We start from the raw sequence: 23,751 nt of genomic DNA, 5'->3' as shown, positions 1-23,751 counted from the left end.
TGCCACCAGGGAAGCCCCGGTCCCTGAACTTCTGACTGGAGGAAAATAACAAGCAGAGTCCTTTGCTATTTGAAAGCCTGTCTTGAGGTGTTATATGAAGTAAACAGAAGTTTATAAAAAGCTCAAATGACTGATATGTTCACTTATATCTTTACAGCAACTAATTTCAATTTAGAGTTGTTAACAAAAGAATATTGTGAAAAAGTTTTTCAAGAAAAACTTGATTCCAAATTCTGAAAACAGCCACTAACACTTGAAGTTCTAAAAGGAAAAATTAAAAATATAATTTATAAGTTTATTTAAGAAACATAAATCATGTTCTCCCTAAATAATGCCTCAGATATTCAAGATGTATAATTTTAAATCTATGATCATTTTTTTGTTTTCAGATGTTTTATAGTTCGTGTGAGTGCAGTTACATTCTTGTGCATAAAAATAAAATTGCATCGAGAGTGTCATGAGCATAATGTTCTTCCTTATTTCTTTATATTTTGAGAGGAATTGTTAAATAAGAGAAAAGCACAGTTTTATTCCTTCCCTGGCAAGCTCCAAGGCATGACATATGTATTTTACTTCTTCAGATGGCTACTGCTTTCTTGGAATCACTTCTGGATCTCAGTTCCCAAATGGGGACAAGTCCAAATGTTTTCCACTTTTCATCTTATTTTGCAGTTATCTGTGATTATGATCAAGATTGCACAGCAGTTTATCAAGGAGGATTTTATTCCATGCAATGCTACAGTCCTCTGTGTCTAGCAGGTTGAAGATCCTGTGGAGAATCTGATGGTGGAAATGAGCAGCTCTTTCTTAGGAATGGGATAAAAGGGATTTTTTTTCAGGTGACCTAAAAGTCTGATGATTTTCTTATTATCCGGGCTATGGCTCCAAGGAGTGAGGCATATCTCAGGCAAGAGAGCAGGCATGGTGGGAGCAGAGCATTACCCTTGCCATCAGCAAAGAGGCTGGGACATTGACATATTGAGTTATTTAGCATCCAGGCCAAGAGGAGTCTCATGTCCTCTAAATACTGAGTTCTGAGTGTCCTGCTCTGCCTTCAGTGGCCGACAGGTGGCACATGAACCTGCCTTTTCTTACATGTGCCAGGCCATAGGCAACTTGGTGGCCCTTCTTCCTGAGGTCGAGATTTTTTTTCTTCCTCAGCACCCACTGAGAAGGCACCACAGTGGCTTCAAGACAAGTGCTTGTCTGACTATGGCCATGTCTGCATGAAAAAAAAGTGCTCCCTGTCTGTGCAAGGAGATCTGAGGAGGGACTGTGCCCCAGCACCAAAATCCTGCCTATGGGAGCAAAGATTAAATTTCCTTCCTGTTCAATGATTTTTGGAACTGCCCTGTTTAATCTTAGTCTTGGATTTGTCTAGCTCCAGTTCAGTGTAGGGACACCGTTAGGTCATGAAGGAAACTCTCAGAGTCACTGCCCATCTGCAGATTTTTGGGTGCATGTGTTCTAATTGCTCTGACTTAGGTCAGAGAAGTCCAAAGCCAGGCTTCTATTCCCATTTGCATCTCAAGATACAGGAGTTTCCCATGTGGGAAAAAGAATAATAAATGAAATGATTCCTGACCACTTTTCAGCCTGTCCATCCTCCTGCCAAACTGTTTATCCTTCAAACATTCCAACAAAGCCTATTTGAACTTTACTTTTTTGCTTGTATAATACCCTCCTTAGCTTTTGTAATCAGGCTCCCACTTTTTGCTACCTACATGCCATATTTGCTGGCTTATTATGGAAATCTAGTCCTGGATGAAATAAACTGTATGGTTTGTGGCAATTTGGGGTGGGTTTGAACTAGTTTCATATTAGAACTTTAGCTACCTGGTAAACCTGGTAGCCTGAAAAGTCATGACATTTGCATTTCCAGAAGAAATTCTGATGACTGTCAAGCCTTCATGTCACTTCCTTTTGAGGACTCATGACAGTCAAGGCTAATTACTTTAACATGATTCATTTCCAAACTACCAAGAGCTCTTCAAATGACAAAAAATTATCATAAATCCTCTAGCAGACATCTTGATACTCTCCCCTAGAAGCTTTATCTGACTTTCCTAAGAAGGATTTCCTTTCTTAAGCAATTCTTCACTCTATAATTCTGAAGCCACTCAATACAGGCTGTACCAAACCAGCTTGCTCCACATCCTCGGTTAATATTAGCTGGACACCCTGTTATTCCTGAGAGGAGGTTCCATTACTGTCATCCTGTCAAGGAAGTACCAGGTGCATGTGTTACACTTAGGCAATGACGCAGTCCTCTCATCACCCACACAACACCCTAATGTAGACTAAGTTCCTATAAGATACCTCTGTCAGTCTGCTTTATCTTCCTACTTATAGTTCTGTTTCCTCATTTCTGCCTCACATCAGTTTGTATGTCTCATGACTTTTCAAATGAAAGTTTTGAACTTTAATGATATGCAAAGTTCTGTGCTTGCAGATAATGATCCTTACTCTTAGGGGACTTATATCTAGAAGGAGAGAAGAGATATATGCCAAAATTACTGTGATACCAATCAGTTGATTGTGTGCTGTATTAGGAGTCCAAGCAAACCACAATAGAATTTCAGAGGAAGAGATCTCTGACTGGAGTGGTAGAAGAAGGCTTCACGGAGGAGATGGCATCTGAGCTAAGGTTTGAAGGCTGGCTAGGGTTTTGAACCACAATTACATTCTAAGGTGGAAGAAATAGTCAAGCAAATGGAAGAAGATCTGTTCAGAAAACAAGCAGCCCAGTTTCAGCTGAAAAATACAGTACACGAAAAATAGCAAATATATGTTAAGGCTGAAAAGACATTTTTGGGATCTAATTGTGGTATGCTTTGATTTTCCAAATTATGGAATTGAATTAGTATGTAAAAGAAAGGAAATGTCAGTATTGGAGCTATTTTTTAGAGATTAATTTGATAGTGAGATGCAGAATTGATTGGTCAGGAAGAATGAAAAAACAGTTAAAAGATTATTGAAATGGCAGTCAATTTTTCTTAAAAACAGGAATGTAAAATAGGTGAATGTAATAATAAGGAACTGTAAAATAAGTTATGTGAGGAATACTATGGAAAAATAGTATCAATGTGTGGCAACCAGTTAGGTATTTTAGACCTTAATGGATGACTCATATTCCTTCTTTTTATCCTATGTAGTATCTATTATTTGCTTTTCACACAGTAGGTGTGAAATAAATATGAAATAAATATATATGAAATTTTCCTATTTCATATTTCATAAAATATAAAATAAATATAAATATGGATTCAGATGCTCTAAATAATAGGCCAAGAGCTGCACACTGTAGAAAGTGCATAGCTTTTAGAACCTGCATTTTTTAATATCTGATTTTACTGTTCAGTATATTTCTGGGTAAACTGGTCTCAACTTTGTTGCAGCTAATTAAAAACGCTGGATTTAAAACTAATAGAAATTGAAGTGTACTACAATATTACTGATATGTTATCAATGTGATTCTTTTGTAATTTATTCTAAATATTAGAGAGTATGCCATTATTAATATTAATGCTTACTTTTAACTTACAAAAGTAGTATGTACTTGTAACAAATTCACAGAATATAAGATCATATGAAATAAAGAAAGCTAATTCCAATGCCACTGGAGACCTGGCAGGTAACACCATGAGTCAAGTTTGACACAGAGAGGGCACATACATTTTAAAAGGGGCAGCATTTATCCAGATCGAGTCAATTGTTGCCAGGCAGGAATACAGCTCCTGGGTTTCCAAATCTTATTTTAAGAGAGACAGAAATCCAGGTTTTCTCATGATTTTTTTTAATTTTTAAAATATTATCTCTCCCTTCTCTCTCTCTCTCTCTCTCTCTTTCTCTCTCTCTCTCTCTGTGTGTGTGTGTGTGTAAAATATATGCTGGTTGAATCCAGCTGACAGGTCACCAGTTTGTAGTCTCTAACATGAAGGGAAAAGGTGAAAGTCTTTATGCGCTAGATTCATTTCATAAAGATGTGCGTGGTTAACAATTTGATGTATGTCTCCAAAATGTTATGTCTATTAAATGGTTTTTGAAATTAACAATAGATTGAGGACATTTTACATGCCAGCTTATGTAGATGCTCTTCTACTTCATCTCTTCCTTTCCTTCTTCTTTCTCTTCTTTGGCTCAGAGTTTTTCAGTTGTTGGAATTACATAATTAAATTACCAATTTGTCCCATTTAAGGGAAATTTATATTATTTCCCTTTTTAAAAGTTACCATTGGTAACAGGTGTATTCTTACAGAGGTATCATTCTTCTCTTGTGCTAACGTGGATTCTATGATGTTGTGTTGCTAGGTGAGTGAAAAGGCATGTGCGTGAGATTTTAATAGGTATTTCCAAATAGCACTCCAAAAAGATACCTGGAGCATTAGAGAGTGCTAGATTTCTCATCTCTTGTTAATACCAGATAGAATCTTAAACGTTTTTCTCAGCCTGATTAGAAATGTCGTGTTTGATTATTTTTTACTGGTAAGGTTGAGCATCTTTCCCTATGTTAATTGGTCACAGGTATTCTTCAATAAATTGTTTGCTTATAGTTTTTGCTCATTTGTCTACTCAGGTTGTTTGTCTTGGTTATTGATTTGTAGGAGCTTAGTTTTTCTCCCATCATGTTTATTATTGGCTATAGTTCTTGTAGTTTACCTTTGGACTATCTTTCACGGTATGGAAACTTTAATGTTTTATATAATGAAATCAGCAAGTCAACAAATATTTCCTATGTGGCTTCTGAGTTCTAGGTCATACTTGGAAGGGTCATTTTTCCTTCAAGATTATAAAAGTATTCACCCATACTTTCTGGTACAGTTAAAAAAAAAAAAAAATATATATATATATATAATATTGAGTGTATATATGTTTATATGTACTATACATTATATACTACTATATTGAATTTAGATGTTTAATCTTATTTTTATTTAGAAATTTATTTTTATTTAAAAATATTTTTTTATTTAAAAATATTTTTAATCCTATATTTAATTTAGAAATTTATTTTTCTAAATGGTTGGAGTAAGGATCTACCTGGTTTCCCTCAAATGGTCCAGTTGTCCAAATACCATTTACTTGGACAACTATACCACTGTTTTGAAGTGTTACCTTTGTTATGTATGATCTCCCATATATATCTGAGTTTATTTTTGGCTTCTCTATTCTATGCTATTGATGTATTTATCTATTCCAGTACCAGTGTCCAATTTTTTTAATGTCTATGTCATTATACTACATTCTTATATCAAATAGGAAGCTCCTTTTTATAAAAAAAATTATTTAAAACATTTCTTGACTATGCTGAAACATTTACTCTCTAGATGATAAACTTTTAAATCAATAACATCATTTGACACAGTGAGTTTTCTGATTCGGTAATATATTATGCATTACTATAAATCCAATATTTCTACAATATTATTTGAAAAAGTTTAAAAGTTTATTCCTAGATATTTTATAATTGGTGTTGTTGGTGAGTGTTTTTAATAACTCATTTTATTACTTGGATAGAGTTGTCATATAGGATATCTATTTTTATTTATAGTATTTTGGGGGGACTATCTTATCTAATATAACTATTTCTAAGCAGATTGTTTTAGTCCCCTGTCCTGTAGGATGTTGAAGAGAAAATGATCAGTGAGTTGAGCTGTCACAGAAGGATGCTGAGGTTTTGGCAGCCTAGTATGTGTTTCTGAAATTTTGCTCAGAGTAGGCTATGGTAGTATGTGACCTATTAATGCTCCACAAAAGGGAAATGAGGTGGGTTCCCAGTACTCTGGAAACTCTCAGGACTAGAAGTATTGATAACATACATTCTAAAGCAAATTAACTACTAATTGAAAATTAGTTAAGATGTTAGCATTGCATTCTCAAAGGGCCAGTGGCACTCAATCTAATGTTCTAAAGAAAACATAAATAATTGCTAAGAGACATTGATTTGAAATGTTTTCACAATGATTCAGCACTTTATTGAGGTGAATTTTTAAAGAAATTGATCACAAATTTGAATCAATAAGCATATGTTCTATACAAGGATTACACTGAAAAATAAAAATCATCAAGCTCTTTTATAAGTGAATCTAACAAATACTTCTTGTAGCAGTAGTAACCATTAAACTTTTACAGAGCTTTGTAGTTTACATTGCTCTTTTATATCTCTGAGGTCATTTAATCCTCATAAAAATCCTGTTATGTGGAAAACGAGGCTGTAGTGTTGTCCTTACTTTCCCATTGAAGAAACAGGTTTAATGGGGTTAAATGAGTTGCCCAAATTTATATAACTCTTAAGTGGTAAAGGCAGGGTTTAGATACATATCCTCTGAGGCTTATGCCACTATGCATTGTAAACCACACTGCTGCCTCCATAAAGGTCCAGCATATTGTAAAATGTGATACAAAATATCTTGATTGTCTTGCCTTTGATTCTTGATTACATGGTTGTGCAATCATACATGCAATCTGTGTGACCCCTATCTCACATTAAAATTGCATGGATACACCAAATTCTCCACCATGCAAGTCTGAATACTGCCTTTCTGCCATGGCCAATGAAAGATTTCATTAAAGCCCTCCAATGTTTTGGTTTATTTTTTATATCCATTTATATCCATATATCCACAATTGCTTTAGGCTAAGCAATTGTGTTCTATATAATAATAAATTGCAACATAATTCCAAAAGAAATTTTTTTTATAATCCTAAATTCAATGAGCTCTCTACCCTGCCATTAGTGTGGCTATTTGATGTTCATAAGGATTTGACGTTTTTGTGTTTTAGAATCTGGAATATTTTAAAAAGCGTTTCTGAGCTTTTTATAAGTTTTTTTTTTTTTTTAATTGTGAGGTTGTAGAACTACTTTGTTATTTTTCCTATGTTAAAAACACTCTTCCCTGGTGGAGAGGGGCTGGGGTGAAAGAGGATAGAATATTAATGGATTAAACTCCAATGAATGTACTACTGATGGCTGGGAAACATACTTTAAATACATTGGGTCAAAGGAATCAATCTTTTCTCTCAAATTCTTAAAATTAAAATTCTCTGAAGTACAACAATACAGTCATTTTCTATATGCATTTATTTATTTAGTTAATTATATACTGAAACTTTCAAAAATTTTGAGATTGTGTTATGATTCTTCTAAAACCCTCATTTCTCCCCTTCTTTTCCACTCTTATCCTGCCCTACCCTTGTCATATTAGCTTTTCCTCAAATTCGTCAAATCCATGAGGCTAACCCATTTATTCTAAGCCATCTTTAAACAACAAATGCTGAATAACAGGTATGGAAAAAGAACATTTCAAATATTTCAAAGTGAGGAATAATATAGATAAAAGAGTACTTTGTTAAGGATTAACTTTTGGGTTCTATTTTGTACTGGCTCCTGTTAAGCTTCAATAAAGAGAATATATGACCTAAAAATTAGTAATCAAAATGAAGTAAAAAAGTACCCTTTATGTGAAACTCTCATAAAATTCCACTTAAATAAAGAAAAGCCAGTATATCATATATACGTGCCACGATTTAACACAGCAAACTGTCAATCCTAATTATGTCTGGATGAAAAGCCTCTGTCTAAACAAGTGAGAGCCATAAAGATAGGGAATATCACATTGAAATATTTTCTTTTAAATAAAAAGTAAAACATACATACAGTGTCCTAACCAAAGCCATATTTGTTTTATGCTTACATCTGAATTTCTTATAAAATGGAGATATAATGTCTTGGCATTACATCTCTAGCATGTGCCTTAGGGAAAATATTGTCTTAATGTAATAAACTTCGTATGTAAAAATGCATGAAACATTCACAAGTCTTTCCATATAATATTCTAGCATCTGTGTAATTTTCTCACTTATTTATATGCGTTGTTTAGTGTTTACTTGATTAAAGAGTAAGATGTTACTCTTTAATCCAGTAAAATGAGTCAGAATGGCATATTCCCTTGTTACCAATAGAGAATTCTCTAAAGGTTTGGTTTCTTAGCATCATTTTTTTCCTGGTAATAAATGTTTAACAAGAATGCTTAATTTGCTTGACTATGAGTGATATTAGTAATATACCATAAAGGGCTTTAATTAAACATAATTTTGATAAGGACACATACTTGCTATATTCTCTACAAATAAAATATGGCAAGCAGCCTGTATAGCAATTACAGAGTTTTTCTTTATTTTAGAAAAGAGGAAGCTTGCTCAAAACAATAACTCCTGAAATATATTGACATTTGCTATGTGTAGGAACTATGCTAAAAATCTAGCTGGATAAAAAATGAGTATTTATTCCCATTTTTCAGCTAAGAAACCTGAAGTTGTGCAAGGTCACAAAACTAGTAAATGGTGGGGACAGGATTCAGTACAGGTCTATTTAAATTTAAAGCCTGAAGGTTTAACTAGAAATATAACTATAGAGGAGCAGAAGAAATATTTTGCTTCCCTGAATGTATTCTTCAAAATATGTATCTTTTTAACAAGAAAGTTAGAACATTATGTTGATATGATGGCTGTTATGATTATGATAGTGGCAACAGTGTGAAAATAATAGAATCAGAATCTGGCAACAATGCTGCCTTAAAACATTACACTATAGTGCTTTCCAGGACACTTAGTATTTCATGAGGGTGTTTTTTTTTTCTTTTTTCTGTTTTATCTATTTATCCATCACTTGGTTATTTATTTATTATCTGGTTACCTGTTTTCTAGTTTTAGAAATGACCCAGAAGTCAGACATCACTTAAAAAAAACCCAAAACTTCTCACTTTTGGAGAAGAAATATGTGGTCTTCCTAGAATTCCTGGAGGGACTGATATCTTTCTTCTTCCATGATAATAATCCTGTCTTCTTATGACGATAATATCAAGAGGTCACGAAATGGAGTTCCTCTTCCTGTTAGTGGTGGTAACTGCATCTAGATGTAGTTCTACTCTTTCACTTGTCATAATGACATATATTTTTAGAACATCTGGTAATTTTCAGTAGGTTACAGAAGTTTGCAAACAATCTTGGTGTACGGAGTTAGAGCTTCAATAAAAAGAACATAGATGTATTCAACTAAATATCACTATTGGAAAAAAGTCTTCAGAGTGTTTCACATACTTAGAATTTCATTTACTACGTTTTCAACAGCAAAGACTTTCTGCACAGAAGTAGATGATAGGAAGCTTGGTCAGGAGTTAAATGTAATCCTGACTTGACAAAAGCTTGCTTAAGACATTCCTCTATTCAATGAAATGCCCCAGGTCTTAATCTGTGTTGGAACAGCTCATTTGCAACTAAAACATTTATCTCACATCCTCTCGGTCTATTATGGGTTGAACTATTTTGAAGATCTTACCTCTAGTAGCCTCAGATATGACCTTATTTGGAAATAGTCATTAATTAATGTAATTAATTAGTTAATTACTAATTAAGTTGCAATTAATTAAGCTAAGATGAGGTTATATTGCAGTAAGGTGGGCTTCTAATCCAACATGAACTGGTGTCCATATAAAAAGGGAAATTTGGATACAGAGATATGCACAAAAGTACAACACCATGTGAACATGAAGATGGAGATGGAAATGATGCATTGAAAAGCCAAGAAATGCTAGCTTTACAGCAAACCACCAGAAGCTAGGAGAGACACATGGAGCAGATTATCCCTCATCACCTTAGAAGGAACCAATCCTACCAGCACCTTGATATTAGACTTCTGACAATAAATTTCTGTTTGTTTGGAAGCCTAGTTTGTGGTCCTTTGTTATGACAGCCCTAGCAAAAGATCCTTCACAGACAGATCCTCATTGATTTAGGATTGAATATATGTCTCTATGCCTTCAGAGAGTTCATGTGAAAAATGTTGTGTTTAAGTAATCCTTTAAATTTTATAAAGCTGGTGTTAAGATACCAACATGTTATGATAAAGACTATTATTTCTGTGTGAATTTAACTGCAAGAAAACTTTTGCCTTAGTATGCTAATATATATCTTTTCCTTTTTAAAAGTCTGTCTCGGGCTTCCCTGGTGGCGCAGTGGTTGAGAGTCCACCTGCCGATGCAGGGGACACGGATTTGTGCCCCGGTCTGGGAAGATCCCACATGCCGTGAAGCGGCTGGGCCCGTGAGCCATGGCCGCTGAGCCTGCGCATCCGGAGCCTGTGCTCTGCAATGGGAGAGGCCACAACAGTGAGAGGCCCACGTACCGCAAAAAAAAAAAAGAGTCTGTCTTAATGTGCTTCTCTTTTTACTCCAGCATCCAGAAACCTTAGAACCAAGTATACGGCCCCAAAACTGAACACATACCTGAAAACACCTATTCTATTTGCCTCCTTTAGATGTTTTCTCTTGTTGTATCTTATCTTATCTGGATATAATTCATAAGTAGTTTCAGATCCTTTCAGAAATGAAAGCCAAATCAATTTCAATTTTTAAACAAATAAAAGATAGTATATACTTTCTAGAAGTTAGTAATAATTTGTGATAGTCTCAGATAAATTAGAATTATTAGCTGGAAAACAGTGTTTGGGTAGTCTTGAGCACTGAACAGTTATTAATTTGGAAAGAAAGACTGGGAGAGGTGAAGGGACTCATACTTGTGGGATCTGGGAAAACTCTTGTATAAACAATAAAAAGCATCAAATACCCCCCAATTTTTCCCATATGGTATTTGGTCAGTTCATCAATAGTATTACTTTCTGTGATTGGTTTGTGATATCTGTAAAAGGCTCACTTTTTTGTGTGAACTCTGAAACAAGTAGAGATAGTTTAAGATTAATGCCCTAGGAAGAAACAAGAAACAAGAGAAGGAATGATGGTGGCAAAAGCCTAAGCGGGGAAGCTCAATGATAATTATGGAAGCCGAGCTGCAAGTAAGCAGGTGTCTTGAGGTCAAAATGAAGCAAGTCAATGAATCAATACTGAATTTCAATGAGGTCTTGAGTCAGGTGACACAAACTGCAGCTTGCATTCCTGCACCAAAGGCCATTTAGCCAGAGACATAAGAGGTACAGAAATACAGAGCATCAACAGTGATGCCACAGAACATGCCACAGAACATGTGTGCAAGGAGGATAACATGAAATTCAAGAATGCACCAGAACCTTAGTAACTCTCCAGATGATGCACAACAGTGTGCCAGGAGATGGACATTTGTAGTCACTGCCTATAGCTCACTGTTCATAAGTTGTGTCATAGCTGCATTTCATACCTCCTCTCCCTCAGCAACCACTGCATCTGCACTTAGGGCTATGTGAGCAGCCATGATATTCAAGCACTCAGATAATTTATAGAATCAGATAATTTATGATCTCATGTGATATTCACAATAACCCTATGAAATAAAATTTTTTTAAATCTTGCTTTAAGGTAAGGAAGCTGAGGATTAAAAATTTCAGTTATTTTTTTCACAGTAACCCAGCTGATGAGTGGCACAGCCGGAATTCAAACTTACATCTGTTGGAATTTCAAGTGTTCCTACCCAGCCTTTTCAGAGAAGAGTCATTGCTATTGTTAACTCAATCATTGTCACTGCCCAATTTGGAAATCTCCAGATTCAGTATTGTCATTTTTCTTTCTTAGGAGAGTATTCTGGTTTTCCACAAAATGTCTTGTCCCCTTTACAGCCATCCTTGTCATTTTATTAATGTCACCTATTCTTTCTCTCCATAGTGTTGTTGATGGCAGCCTAGCTCTGAGGCTTTTAGGAGAAGGCAGATAAACGTGTCTACTGGAATCAGCTATAAGTATGCTTTCTGAGTTCTACTCAGCATCTCAGGATGATTGGTTTTGCTCTGAGTGTCCCAGTTGTCTTGCCCCTTTACAAAGTTGGGGATCTGGAGTCACAGCTATTTAAATTCTGAATTTGCTTTATACAGGAACCTCAACAGCTCTAGGCTCACACAATGGACAGTGACAAGAGGGTCTTAACATCCATGGGGCATATGGATCCGGCCACTACATTGTGCCTTCTTTTTAGCTTACATTTCAGTATAAGTCAAGCAAACCATATTGACTATTGTAGTATTCTGAATAATGACCAATTATGTCCATTTTCTAATTCCTGAGACTGTGAATGTTATCTTATATGGCAAAAGGGACTTGCAGTTGTGATTAAGTTAAGGATTTTGACATAGAGACATTATCCTGGATTGTCTGGATGGACCTTAAAGGTAATTATAACACCCTTTAAAGAGGAAGCAGAAGGAGGTTTGACTGCAAATGAAAAGGTGATGTGATGAAGCAGAGAGAGATTTGAAGATGCTATGCAGCTCTTAGAACTGGAAAAGACAAGGAAAGGGATTCTCCTCCACAGCCTCCAGGAGGGATTACAGCCCTGTTAATATGTTGACTTTAGCCCAGTGAAACCAATTTCAGACTTCTGACTTCCAGAATTGTAAAGAAATAAATGTGTTATTTTTTAAGTGTGTGCTAATTTTTTATAGCAGCTGTAGAAAACCAATGAACACATATTTTAACTTTAAATTGAATGAGTCCCAAATATTTGAAATGTTACTATCTTTTTTTGTCAAAAATCTTTCAGAAAACAATAACTCCTTTAGAGAACTCTACTCAGTTTTACTAATAAGGGGCTGGAAGCCCAGGACTGCAACTTAAAAAAAAATGCAACACTTCTTTTCAGGAAACATGTTAGTGTTAGTTAATGTAGGCCACAAAATTTGCCTTTTTGTCTTTGTTCAGTTGGCATAAATAGCTAGGGGTCCCATGTTTCCAGGAAATAGTAGGAAGAGTTCTTGAGTGTCTTTGACTATCCATCCCCCCACTTACCTTTTAGTGATGAAGGTCAGGCTACAGTATGCAAATTTATTTTGTAGATTACATCTTGTGTCTTGTACACCAGGTCTGTACTAGCTGCTTATTTCTAGTATCTGGGTGAAATTGTAATTCTGAAAAATGAAAATAGCTCTATACAAAGGATAGATGAAACAGATGAAAGATTATCAAGGAATGCCAAATAAATATGCATACTTATTAGTCATTTTTGTGTTTACCATGTAAAACAGAGTATTACTACTATTTTCCCTGTTCCTTTCTGTAGCTTATAGGGATTTATATTCAAAATCTCTATTCTAATTAAACATCATGAAAGACCTTTGGATTCATCTACTTTCTTTTCAAATTTTACTCTCAAGAAAGTGTAGCTACTGGATTGTGGACAGGGTATTTTAGAGAGGTTCTTAGACTCATGACCCAGTTTTGCTACTGCTCAGATTTCTGACTTCTGCTTGGAACTCAGCCAAAAACAGCTGAAAGCCACTTTCTTTTTAGTCATGGTGATTTCAGGGTCCCATGGACCTGGTTCAACTCAGTAAAGCTAGTAAGTCACTGAACAACATACTCAGAAAAAAGAAATGTAAAGATGATTTCTGGCTTTAGAGGCAGGGCATATGGGAATATTTGTATGCATATGGCTGATTCACTTTCTTGTAAAACAGAAACTAGCACAACACTGTGAAGCAATTATACTCCAATAAAGATGTATTTAAAAAAAAAAGAAGTAGATATTTAGGTATCCTGAAGGGTTCATCGGATTCCATCAATTTCCTTTCAAAAACTTCAACCTGAATAAAGTTTCAAATTCTTGCCCTGAAAAAAAATGAATTAGAGCAAGATGCTACTTTGTTCTTTGTGGCAAGTGTTCTCGGTTTAAGCACCCAGTACTCCAGGCAGTCTTCTATTTTGACCAGGAGTTACTTTGTATAACTCAGAGATTAAAGATGGAAAATCCTTTAAATCTTTTTCCTTAATAATTCAAATCGGTGAAGATTTGTTGTTATCTAAAACTTTCTAAATAGGAATATTTGTATCAAATGGAATTTTGGTCATATCTGCTTTCCAATTCTTATACAATTGGGTGTTTTTTTTTTTTTTTTTTGTGGTATGTGGGCCTCTCACTGTTGTGGCCTCTCCCGTTGCGGAGCACAGGCTCTGGACGCACAGGCCCAGCGGCCGTGGCTCACGGGTCCAGCCGCTCTGTGGCATGTGGGATCCCCCCAGACCGGGGCACGAACCCGTCTCCCCCGCATCGGCAGGAGGACTCTCAACCACTGCGCCACCAGGGAAGCCCTTGGGTGCTGTTTTTATTGTGAAAATTGCAAAATGATTGCTTACTTTAGAGAAGAAATTGCATGCCCTGGGTGGATGGTGAGAGTCCTTTTCATAATTCATTGTAGGCACTCCTAATCTCAGTGGAAATCTAGAAATGCTATGAAGTAAAAGGAAGACAACAGTCTTGGATGGTGGGAAGAGAATTTGTGCAAACACATATTATATAGTTTTATATTTTAATATGGATAAAATGAAAATCAAGGTAAATTTTTTATGGTAAAAGAGAAACTTCAAATAAATTAAATGCTTGTGGTAAAGCTGCTCTTGATTACAACCCCTAACACTCTCAGCCCTGCTACCAGTATCTGTTCATATTCTTCTATATTTAGAGGAATGTCTATGGAAAAGTTTGAGATGCTAGGGGGCTGTAGACAAGTCAAGAAAGATCAGAGAGAACAAGAGGGTTGGTTGGTTTCTCCCTGGAAGGACAGAAACTACAATAAGACTGAGATTCCCTTCTGTTGTACAATGATCACAAATTATATAGACCCTAAGAAACTGGAGTAAACTACATTGGATTAATTCTAAGTAGCTCAGTTTTTGTCCACACCATGTATTTGGTGAAAAGCACAAACTAGCAAATTTTATCTACCTGCTTCTCCTTAATAACATACATACAGTATGCCAAAGATTTGGGACCCGTGAGAGCCTCTGTTCCTCCCAGTTATACATCACTGCATCGTCTGTGGTCTATGCTCAGGCTCCTTCATTACTTTAAAAAACTTTTTCCGTGTTAACCTTAAGGACAACCTTTTCAATCTCTTGGGTATTTTAAATTATTATTTTTGTTACTGTTCACTTAATATGTATTTCTTGAGTGCAGCCTGCATTTTCAACATTGTGTTATCTTGGGGGTTGGGGTGGGTCAGAGGAGGCACCAAGAAACTTATTTACAACCCAGAGATCATCTTTAACTGCTACTCAGTTTACCTATGAATCAGCCTTGAACCTGTTTTCTAATAGATGGAAACTTTAAATTAGTAAGGTCAAATAAAGAAGGAGCTTGCAGTAAATTTGGTTGGTCCATTTTGGCACCTAGTGTTTCCAGAGAAGCAGGATTCAGGAGAGTTAAGAGTCAGGCAGAGGACTTGGGCCACTAGGTGTGAGGTAGTATCATTGTGTGCAGCAGAGATGGAAGGTCACAACAAAATTCCCACAAATTAGGGTAGTTAAAGATGCACTTGGTGTGCTGTAAAATGCATTCATGAGCTGTGTGCCAGACACATGAGAATCAACCAGGGCAGCTCCATCCTTACCCATGATTCTCTTCCTCAGCTCAACTCATCAGCAGTAGTAGCAGCTACAGATTAAAAACAGCCACAGTATGTCTATGTTGGCTAATCCTACTCCAGAGAGGTCACTATGTCTATACATTAAATAGTTTTATCAAAAATGTCCCCCTGAAATGATGTAAAACTGGCAAAGGAAGTTGTGAATGCTATTTAGAAGACCTGGTCTTTCATGAGCTAAGTAGATTTCTTTAATAAGAACAAGGATCAATCTTAGCGCTTTGTCTGGGCAGGTAAAAATCCACAAATGGCAGGTAAAAATCCGAAAATTTAGTCATTCAAAATCAGTAATGCAGAAATGTCATGACGAACATAAATGTTAAATTCACAAAATACAATCTGACAGACACTTCAGGGGAATGGTAGCCATGTGAGTTCAATACCAACAGCAACAACAAACCAATAAAATCTGGGGCGGGCCCTCCTGTCCTTTCCATTGGACAGCTACATGGTAAGTCTGCAGATGTCTTAACAAGGAATTTGGAGATTTTATCAGAATGACTTTCTCCATGGATTCTAAGGAATGAGACACGTGCATGCCATTGGTGCAGATATTGAGATTAATCTCCATAGGATTGTGCAACATTCATTAGACATTGGGTTTTTTTTTTTTTTTTTTTTTTTTTTTGCGGTACGTGGGCCTCTCACTGTTGTGGCCTCTCCCGTTGTGGAGCACAGGCTCCGGACGTGCAGGCTCAGCGGCCATGGTTCACGGGCCCAGCCACTCCGCGGCATGTGGGATCTTCCCGGACCGGGGCACGAACACTTGTCCCCTGCGTCGGCAGGCGGACTCTCAACCACTGCACCACCAGGGAAGCCCCATTAGACATTTTTATATGTAAACTATGTTCCGAGTATTGGGATAACTCTTGAAAAATCTACTTATGATATTTTTTAAACCTTCAAATGGAAAAAGGAGGTGTGGGGAGAGAGGCAGTGTGAAAATGTCACTAAGAGGGATATGCAGGGCACATACTGGAAAATCAAGAGTTTCCTAAGACCTAGGCAAATTTAACCGTGCTTAAGAGAAGCAATTTAGAAATAACGACCATAGCATGACCTGGAAACTAGAAGTCAGAATTTGCTTTTAAGTTTATTAACACAGATGTAAGTGAAACATAATATTTGAACTAGAGTTCATATTTCTTATAAAGCCAAGGACATGTTTTCAACAATGGTTTAAGGAAGAAAAGAGAGAGAGAATTGTCTTCACTAGCTGAGGTAGTGTTGTGAGCAATTACTGTTTTTTTTTTTCCTGTATTCTGAAACTGTTCACTTTACCTTGGGTGAGTAGCAAATGCTCTTTTGAACAGTGAATTCACATGGCCCTCAATTTTTTCTTTCCTTTTGCAAGGGTCCAAGTTGTGGACTGTTTCAGGGAAAGCAACAATTGATTGAAAAGTAAAGGGTAATTTATTTCTTTGATTGTATGACATCTTACTTCCCCTGGTTTGTTCCTCTCTCTTTCCATTTCTCAGACAAACTAAACTGTGTACTAATGCATTCATTTACTATATTAAATAAAAGTGAATTTATTTTGAGAAAAAAGAAATGCAATGGGTGATTTAAAGTCAGGGATAAGGGACATATCACTCAGCTCTTACAGATCCACCCTCACTTGTGTCCTGAAGCCTGATGTCACCAATAAGCACCAAGAATTGTGGGTGCAGGAGACCTCTTAGAATTCAATCCCTCTTCAGCTCATGCCCTACTTTAAAGCAAAAAGCTGTATAACCATTGTCCTTACTGAGATATTCACCCTTAATGTAAGAATTTGCTCTAAATTTAGACTTTGCCGACTTTACACTGGATACCAGAGGTTGGGTTATAATAGCAACTTTTTAAAATTTGCTAATTTCTGGCTATTCAAAAAGAGAGCAATTTGTCACTTCCTTTGAGCAATTTTGCTATCTTAAAAAAAGGAAAATTTAGGACTTCCCTGGTGGCGCAGTGGTTGAGAGTCCGCCTGCTGATGCAGGGGACACGGGTTCGTGCCCCGGTTCAGAAAGATCCCACATGCCGCGGAGCGGCTGGGCCCATGAGCCATGGCTGCTAAGCCTGTGCGTCCGGAGCCTGTGCTCCACAACGGGAGAGGCCACAGCAGTGAGAGGCCCGCGTACCGCAAAAAAAAAAAAAGAAAATTACATTTTTTCTCCGTCCCTTAAAATTATAATAAATCTTACCAAGTCCTTGAAATGTAAACACAGCCCACTCAATCCCATAAAATTAATTTTTGTTCTGCTTAAGCCTAGTTTTCCATTAGTTGTCAACCTTGCCAGATGATTGGGTATTATAGTGATAGTGATAATCCCAAGAAGTTTGCAAGGTTTTTGTTACAGTTTATATGATTTGCCCAGTGAAGTGGGTGCCTTGATCAATGGAGATTGTGGAAGTTGTACCCCAGGTGGAAAACACATTTTTTAACAATTTCTTTGTCACACTGAGGGCATCAGCCTTGCAGCAAGAGAAGGCTTTAACACATAAAATGAAAAATGAGGTTTGCTAGGGAGCTGGGGAGAACCAGGCATCTGCCTTTAGTTTCCCATAGACCGATTTAATTTACAGAAAAATTATGATGTAAGTTTTACATCAATAAAACAAACAGGGCTATGGGAAACCAAAGACGGAATTAATTACATAGGATTGATTGAACAGATAAATATGATTGTGATTTTTATGATTTGGGCTAAATATTACTGGTTTTAAATCTTTTGTTTTTCAGATACAATGAATTTTTTTTCAAGACTTAAGTTTGAAAAATTATCACTGGGGTGATAAGTGGTTCTTTGTGCCCAAGAGCTCCTTCTAGAGTTTTCCAGATTCTTACTAGCCTTTTCATTTCAAGTATCAAACTCACCTTTTTAGTTAGGTTGGTGCAATGCTTAGAATATTAAAACCAGAATTTTTTCCATTTGGTCTGACAAGATGTTTCTGCTCATTAAAACAGAATACATTTAGGAAGTTAAGCTGTCATCTTGTTCCTAGAATCTATTGACTGCAGAAGTACCTGTCAAAAAAATTTTAAACACTGTGTACCATGACAGCATTGTGTTTTCAGGGCCTTAACTCAATAAGAAGTTTTTATTTTAGGATGAATTAAATTTGTAGATCCTTTAGGAGGCTTCGCTATGTTCTGAGTTCTTTTTAAAATTTACTTCATTCCTTTAAAAAAAGGACAAAAGTTGTTAGCTATGATGACAATTTTAATTATTTTTAATAGCATAGTAATTGGATTTTGATTAATTTGTAAATGATATTATATAGTTTAGCACATTAATATAGGATTTGTTTTGCTATAAATGAGAAATTGCATGTTTAATATATGTGTTTAAATATAATAATGAACTAGTGGCTCCCTGAATGCAAGGGCAAAAAGATATATTGATTAATAAAAGAAATTGTTAATTTTGCAGTTAACAAAGAGGAAGGGTTTTGAATCTATATATCCCTGGGAAACAGAAAATTTAAATTTATAACATCAGACACTTCAGCCTAATTTTATTTCCTTATTTTTATAACTATATTCTATATAAATTTATTAGTTACATATAAGTATATTTATTTCTATATATCCTGCCTATTTTCATTTTTGTGATTAGTTGCAAAATAGATTGAATAGGGCTTCCCTGGTGGCGCAGTGGTTGAGAGTCCTCCTGCTGATGCAGGGGACACAGGTTCGTGCCCCAGTCCGGGAAGATCCCACATGCTGCGGAGCAGCTGGGCCCGTGAGGCGTGGCTGCTGAGCCTGCGCGTCTGGGGCCTGTGCTCCGCAGTGGGAGGGCCACAACAGTGAAAGGGCCACGTACCTCAAAAAAAAAATTGAATAAGTAAACTTTACACATTTTTTATGTTGATTTTGGTTTTGTTTTTTATTCTTTCTGCCCCAGAGGGAATTAAATAATCCAGCAGTGAAAATAAGCCGTATCACTCTGGCTATACACTTGGCTTTCTTATGCCACTGTTAAGGCCACCTATAAAAACTTACAAAATAAGTAATTGATTCATATAAACAGTCAAGTGAGAAATTTTTCTGAACATTGATATTATCAATTAGTAATTTACAATTGTTCTTCAAATAAGAGATTTTTAAAGGTCACCCTGTTCTTCCTTTTCAAAATATTGACTGATCCATATTTGCACTGGTTGGCTTAGAAGTGCTTGGCCTATGCTTTTTTTTAATTGAAGTATAGTTGATATACAATATTATATTATCTAAAGGTGTACATCATAGTGATTTAGTATTTTTATAAATTATATTCCTTTAAAAGTTATTGCAGAGGGACCTTCAAGATGCTGGAGGAGTAAGACATGGAAATCACCTTCCTTCCCACAAATACATCAGAAATACATCTACATGTGGAACAACTCCTACAGAACACCTACTGAATGCAGACAAGACCTCAGACTTCCCAAAAGGCAAAAACTCCCCACGTACTTGGGTAGGGCAAAAGAAAAAAAAGAGACAAAAGAATAGGGACGGGACCTGCATCTCTGGGAGGGAGCTGGGAAGGAGGAAAAGTTTCCACACACTAGGAAGCCCCTTCACTGACGGAGATTGGAGGTGGTGGTGGGGAAGCTTCGTAGTCACAGAGGAGAGCACAGCAACAGGGGTGCAGAGGGCAAAGCAGAGAGATTCCCGCACAGAGGATCGGTGCCGACCAGTACTCACCAGCCTGAGAGAATTGTCTGCTCACCCGCTGGGGTGGGTGGGGGCTGTGAGCTGAGGCTCTGGCTTCAGTGGTCAGAACCCAGGGAGAGGACTGGGGCTGGCAGCGTGAACACAGCCTGAAGGGGGTTAGTGCACGACCGCTAGCCAGGAGGGAGTCTGGGAAAATGTCTGGACTTGCCTAAGAAGCAAGAGGCCATTGTATCAGGGTGCACCAGGAAAGGGGATTCAGAGCACCACCTAAATGAACTCCAGAGATGCATGTGAGCTGCAGCTATCAGTGCAGACACGAGAGACCAGCATGAAACACTAAGGCTGCTGCTGCAGCCACCAAGAAGTCTGTGTGCAATCACAGGTCACTATCCACACCTCCCCTCCCGGTAGCCTGTGCAGCCTGCCACTGCCAGGGTCCTGTGATCCAGGGACATCTTCCCCAGGAGAACAACAGCACACCTCAGGCTGTTACAACGTCACCCCTGCCTCTGCCACTGCAAGCTTGCCCCGCATTCGGTACCCCTCCCTCCCCCTGGCCTGAGTGAGCCAGAGTCTCCTAATCAGCTGCTCCTTTAATCCCATCCTGTCTGAGCAATGAAGAGACGCCCTCAGGCGACTACATGCAGAGGCAGAGCTAAATCCAAAGCTGAACCACAGGAGCTATGCAAACAAAGAAGAGAAGGGGAAATTTATCCCAGCAGCCTCAAGAGAAGCAGATTAAATCTGCACAATCAACTTGATGTACCCTGGATCTCTGGAATACCTGAATAGACAACAAATCATACCAAAATTGAGGCAGTGGACTTTGGGAGCAATTGTAGACTTGGGGTTTGCTTTCTGAACCTACTTTGTTTCTGGATTTATGTTTATCTATCTTAGTTTAGTATTTAGAGTTTATTATCACTGGTAGATTTGTTTATTGATTTGGATGCTCCCTTCCCTTTTTAAAAAATATATAGATATACATATATTTTTCCTTTTTCTCTTTTTGTGAGTGTGTATGTGTATGTTTCTTTGTGTGATTTTGTCTGTATAGCTTTGCTTTTACCATTTGTCCTAGGGTTCTGTCAGTCTCCTCTTTTTTTTTTTTTTTTTTTTTAGTATAGCTTTTAGCACTTGTTATCATTGGAGGATTTGTTTTTTGGTTTGGTTACTCCCTTCTTTCTTTCTTTCTTACTTTTTTATTACTTTTTAATTTTTTAATTTAATAATTTTTTATTTTAATATCTTTTAATTTTATTTTATTTCATTTCTTTTTTTCTCCCTTTTCTCTGAGCCGCGTGGCTGACAGGGTCTTGGTACTGCTGCCAGGTGTCAGACCTGTGCCTCTGATGGGGGAGAGCTGAGTTCAGGATATTGGTCCATCAGAGACCTCCCAGCTCCACATAATATCAAATGGTAAAAGCTCTCCCAGAGATCTCCATCTCAAGGCTAAGACCTAGGTCCACTCAATGGTCAGCAAGGTACAGTGCTGGATACCCTATGGCAAACAATTAGCAAAACAGGAACACAAACTCACCCATTAGCAGAGAGGCTGCCTAAAATCATAATAAGGTCACAGACACCCCAAAACACACCACCGGACGTGGTCCTGCCAACCAAAGACAATATCCAGCCTAATCTACCAGAACACAGGCATCAGCCCCCTCCACAAGGAAGCCTACACAACTCATGGAACCAACTTTAGCCACTGGGTGCAGACACCAAAAACAATGGGAACTATGAACCTGCAGCCTGCGAAAAGGAGACACCAAATGCAGTAACTTAAGCAAAATGAGAAGACAGAGAAACACACAGCAGATGAAGGAGCAAGGTAAAAACCCACCAGAACAAAAAATGTACAGGAATTGGGCAGTCTACCTGAAAAAGAATTCAGAGTAATGATAGTCAAGATCCAAAATCTTGGAAATAGAATGGAGAAAATACAAGAAAACGTTTAACAAAGAGATAGAAGAACTAAAGAGCAAACAAACAATGATGAACAACAAAATAAATGAAATTTAAAATTCTCTAGAAGGAAACAATAGCAGAATAACTGAGGCAGAAGAACAGATAAGTGACCTGGAAGGTAAAATAGTGGAAATAACTACTGCAGAGCAGAATAAAGAAAAGAGAATGAAAAGAATTGAGGACAGTCTCAGAGACCTCTGGTACAACATTAAATGCACGAACATTCGAAATATATGGGTCTCAGAAGAAGAGGAGAAAAAGAAAGTACTGAGAAAATATTGGAAGATATTATAGTTGAAAACTTCCCTAATGTGGGAAAGAAATTAGTTAATCAAGACCAGGAAGTGCAGAGAGTCCCATACAGGATAAATCCAAGAAGAAACATGCCAAGAAAATATTACTCTAACTATCAAAAATTAAAAACAAAGAAAAACTATTTAAAACAGCAAAGAGAAAACAACAAAAACATACAAGGGAATCCCCATAAGGTTAACAGCTGATTGTGCAGCAGAAACTTTGCAAGCCAAAGGGAATGGCAGGACATATTTAAAGTAATGAAAGGGAAAAACCTACAAGCAAGATTACTCTATCCAGCAAGGATCTCATTCAGATTTGACAGATAAATTAAAATTTTTACACACAAGTAAAAGCTAAAAGAATTCAGTACCACCAAACGACCTTTACAACAAGTGCCAAAGGGCTTCTCTAAGCAGGAAACACAAGAGAAGGAAAGGACCTACAATAACAAACCCAAAACAATTAAGAAAATGGTAAGAGGAATAAACATATCGATAGTTACCTTAAATCTAAATAGATTAAAAGCCCAACCAAAGCACATAGACTGGCTGAATGGATACAAAAACAAGACCTGTATATATGTTCTCTACAAGAGATGCACTTCAGACCTAGGGACACATAGAGACCGAAAGTGCGGGGATGCAAAAATATATTCCATGCAAATGGAAATCAAAAGAAAGAGTATACCAATTCTCATAACAGACGAAATAGACTTTAAAATAAAGACTATTACAAAAGGCAAAGAAGGACACTACATAATGATCAAGGAATCAATCCAAGAAGATAAAACAATTGTAAATATTTATGCACCCAACATAGGAGCACCTCAATACATAAGGCGAATGTTAACAGTCATAAAATGGGAAATCGACAGTAACACAATTATAGTAGGGGACTTTAACACCGCATTTTCACCAATGGACAGATCATCCAAAATGAACATAAAAAAGGAAACACAAGCTATAAATGACACATTAAACAAGATGGACTTAATTGCTATTTTTAGGACATTCCATCCAAAAACAACAGAATAAACTATCTTCTCAAGTGGTCATTGAACATTCTCCAGGATAGATTATATCTTGGGTCACAAATCAAGCCTTGGTAAATTTAAGAAAATTGAAATCATATCAGGTATCTTTTCTGACAACAATGCTGTGAGATTAGATATCAAATACAGGAAAAGGTCCATAAAAATACAAACACATAGAGGCTAAAAAATACACTACTAAATAACCAAGAGATCACTGAAGATATCAAAGAGGAAATCAATAAATACCTAGAAACAAATGACAATGAAAACATGCTGAACCAAAACCTATGGGATGAAACAAAAGCAGTTCTAAGAGGGAAGTTTATAGCAATACAATCCTACCTTAAGAAACATCTAAAATAAACAACCTAACTTTACACCTAAAGCCATTTAACAAAGAAGAACCAAAAAACCCCA

Source organism: Hyperoodon ampullatus (genome assembly GCF_949752795.1).
Source record: "Hyperoodon ampullatus genome assembly, chromosome: 17".
NCBI lineage: Eukaryota > Metazoa > Chordata > Mammalia > Artiodactyla > Ziphiidae > Hyperoodon > Hyperoodon ampullatus.
The sequence above is the reverse complement of the archived record's forward strand: the minus strand, read 5'-3'. Positions refer to the sequence as shown.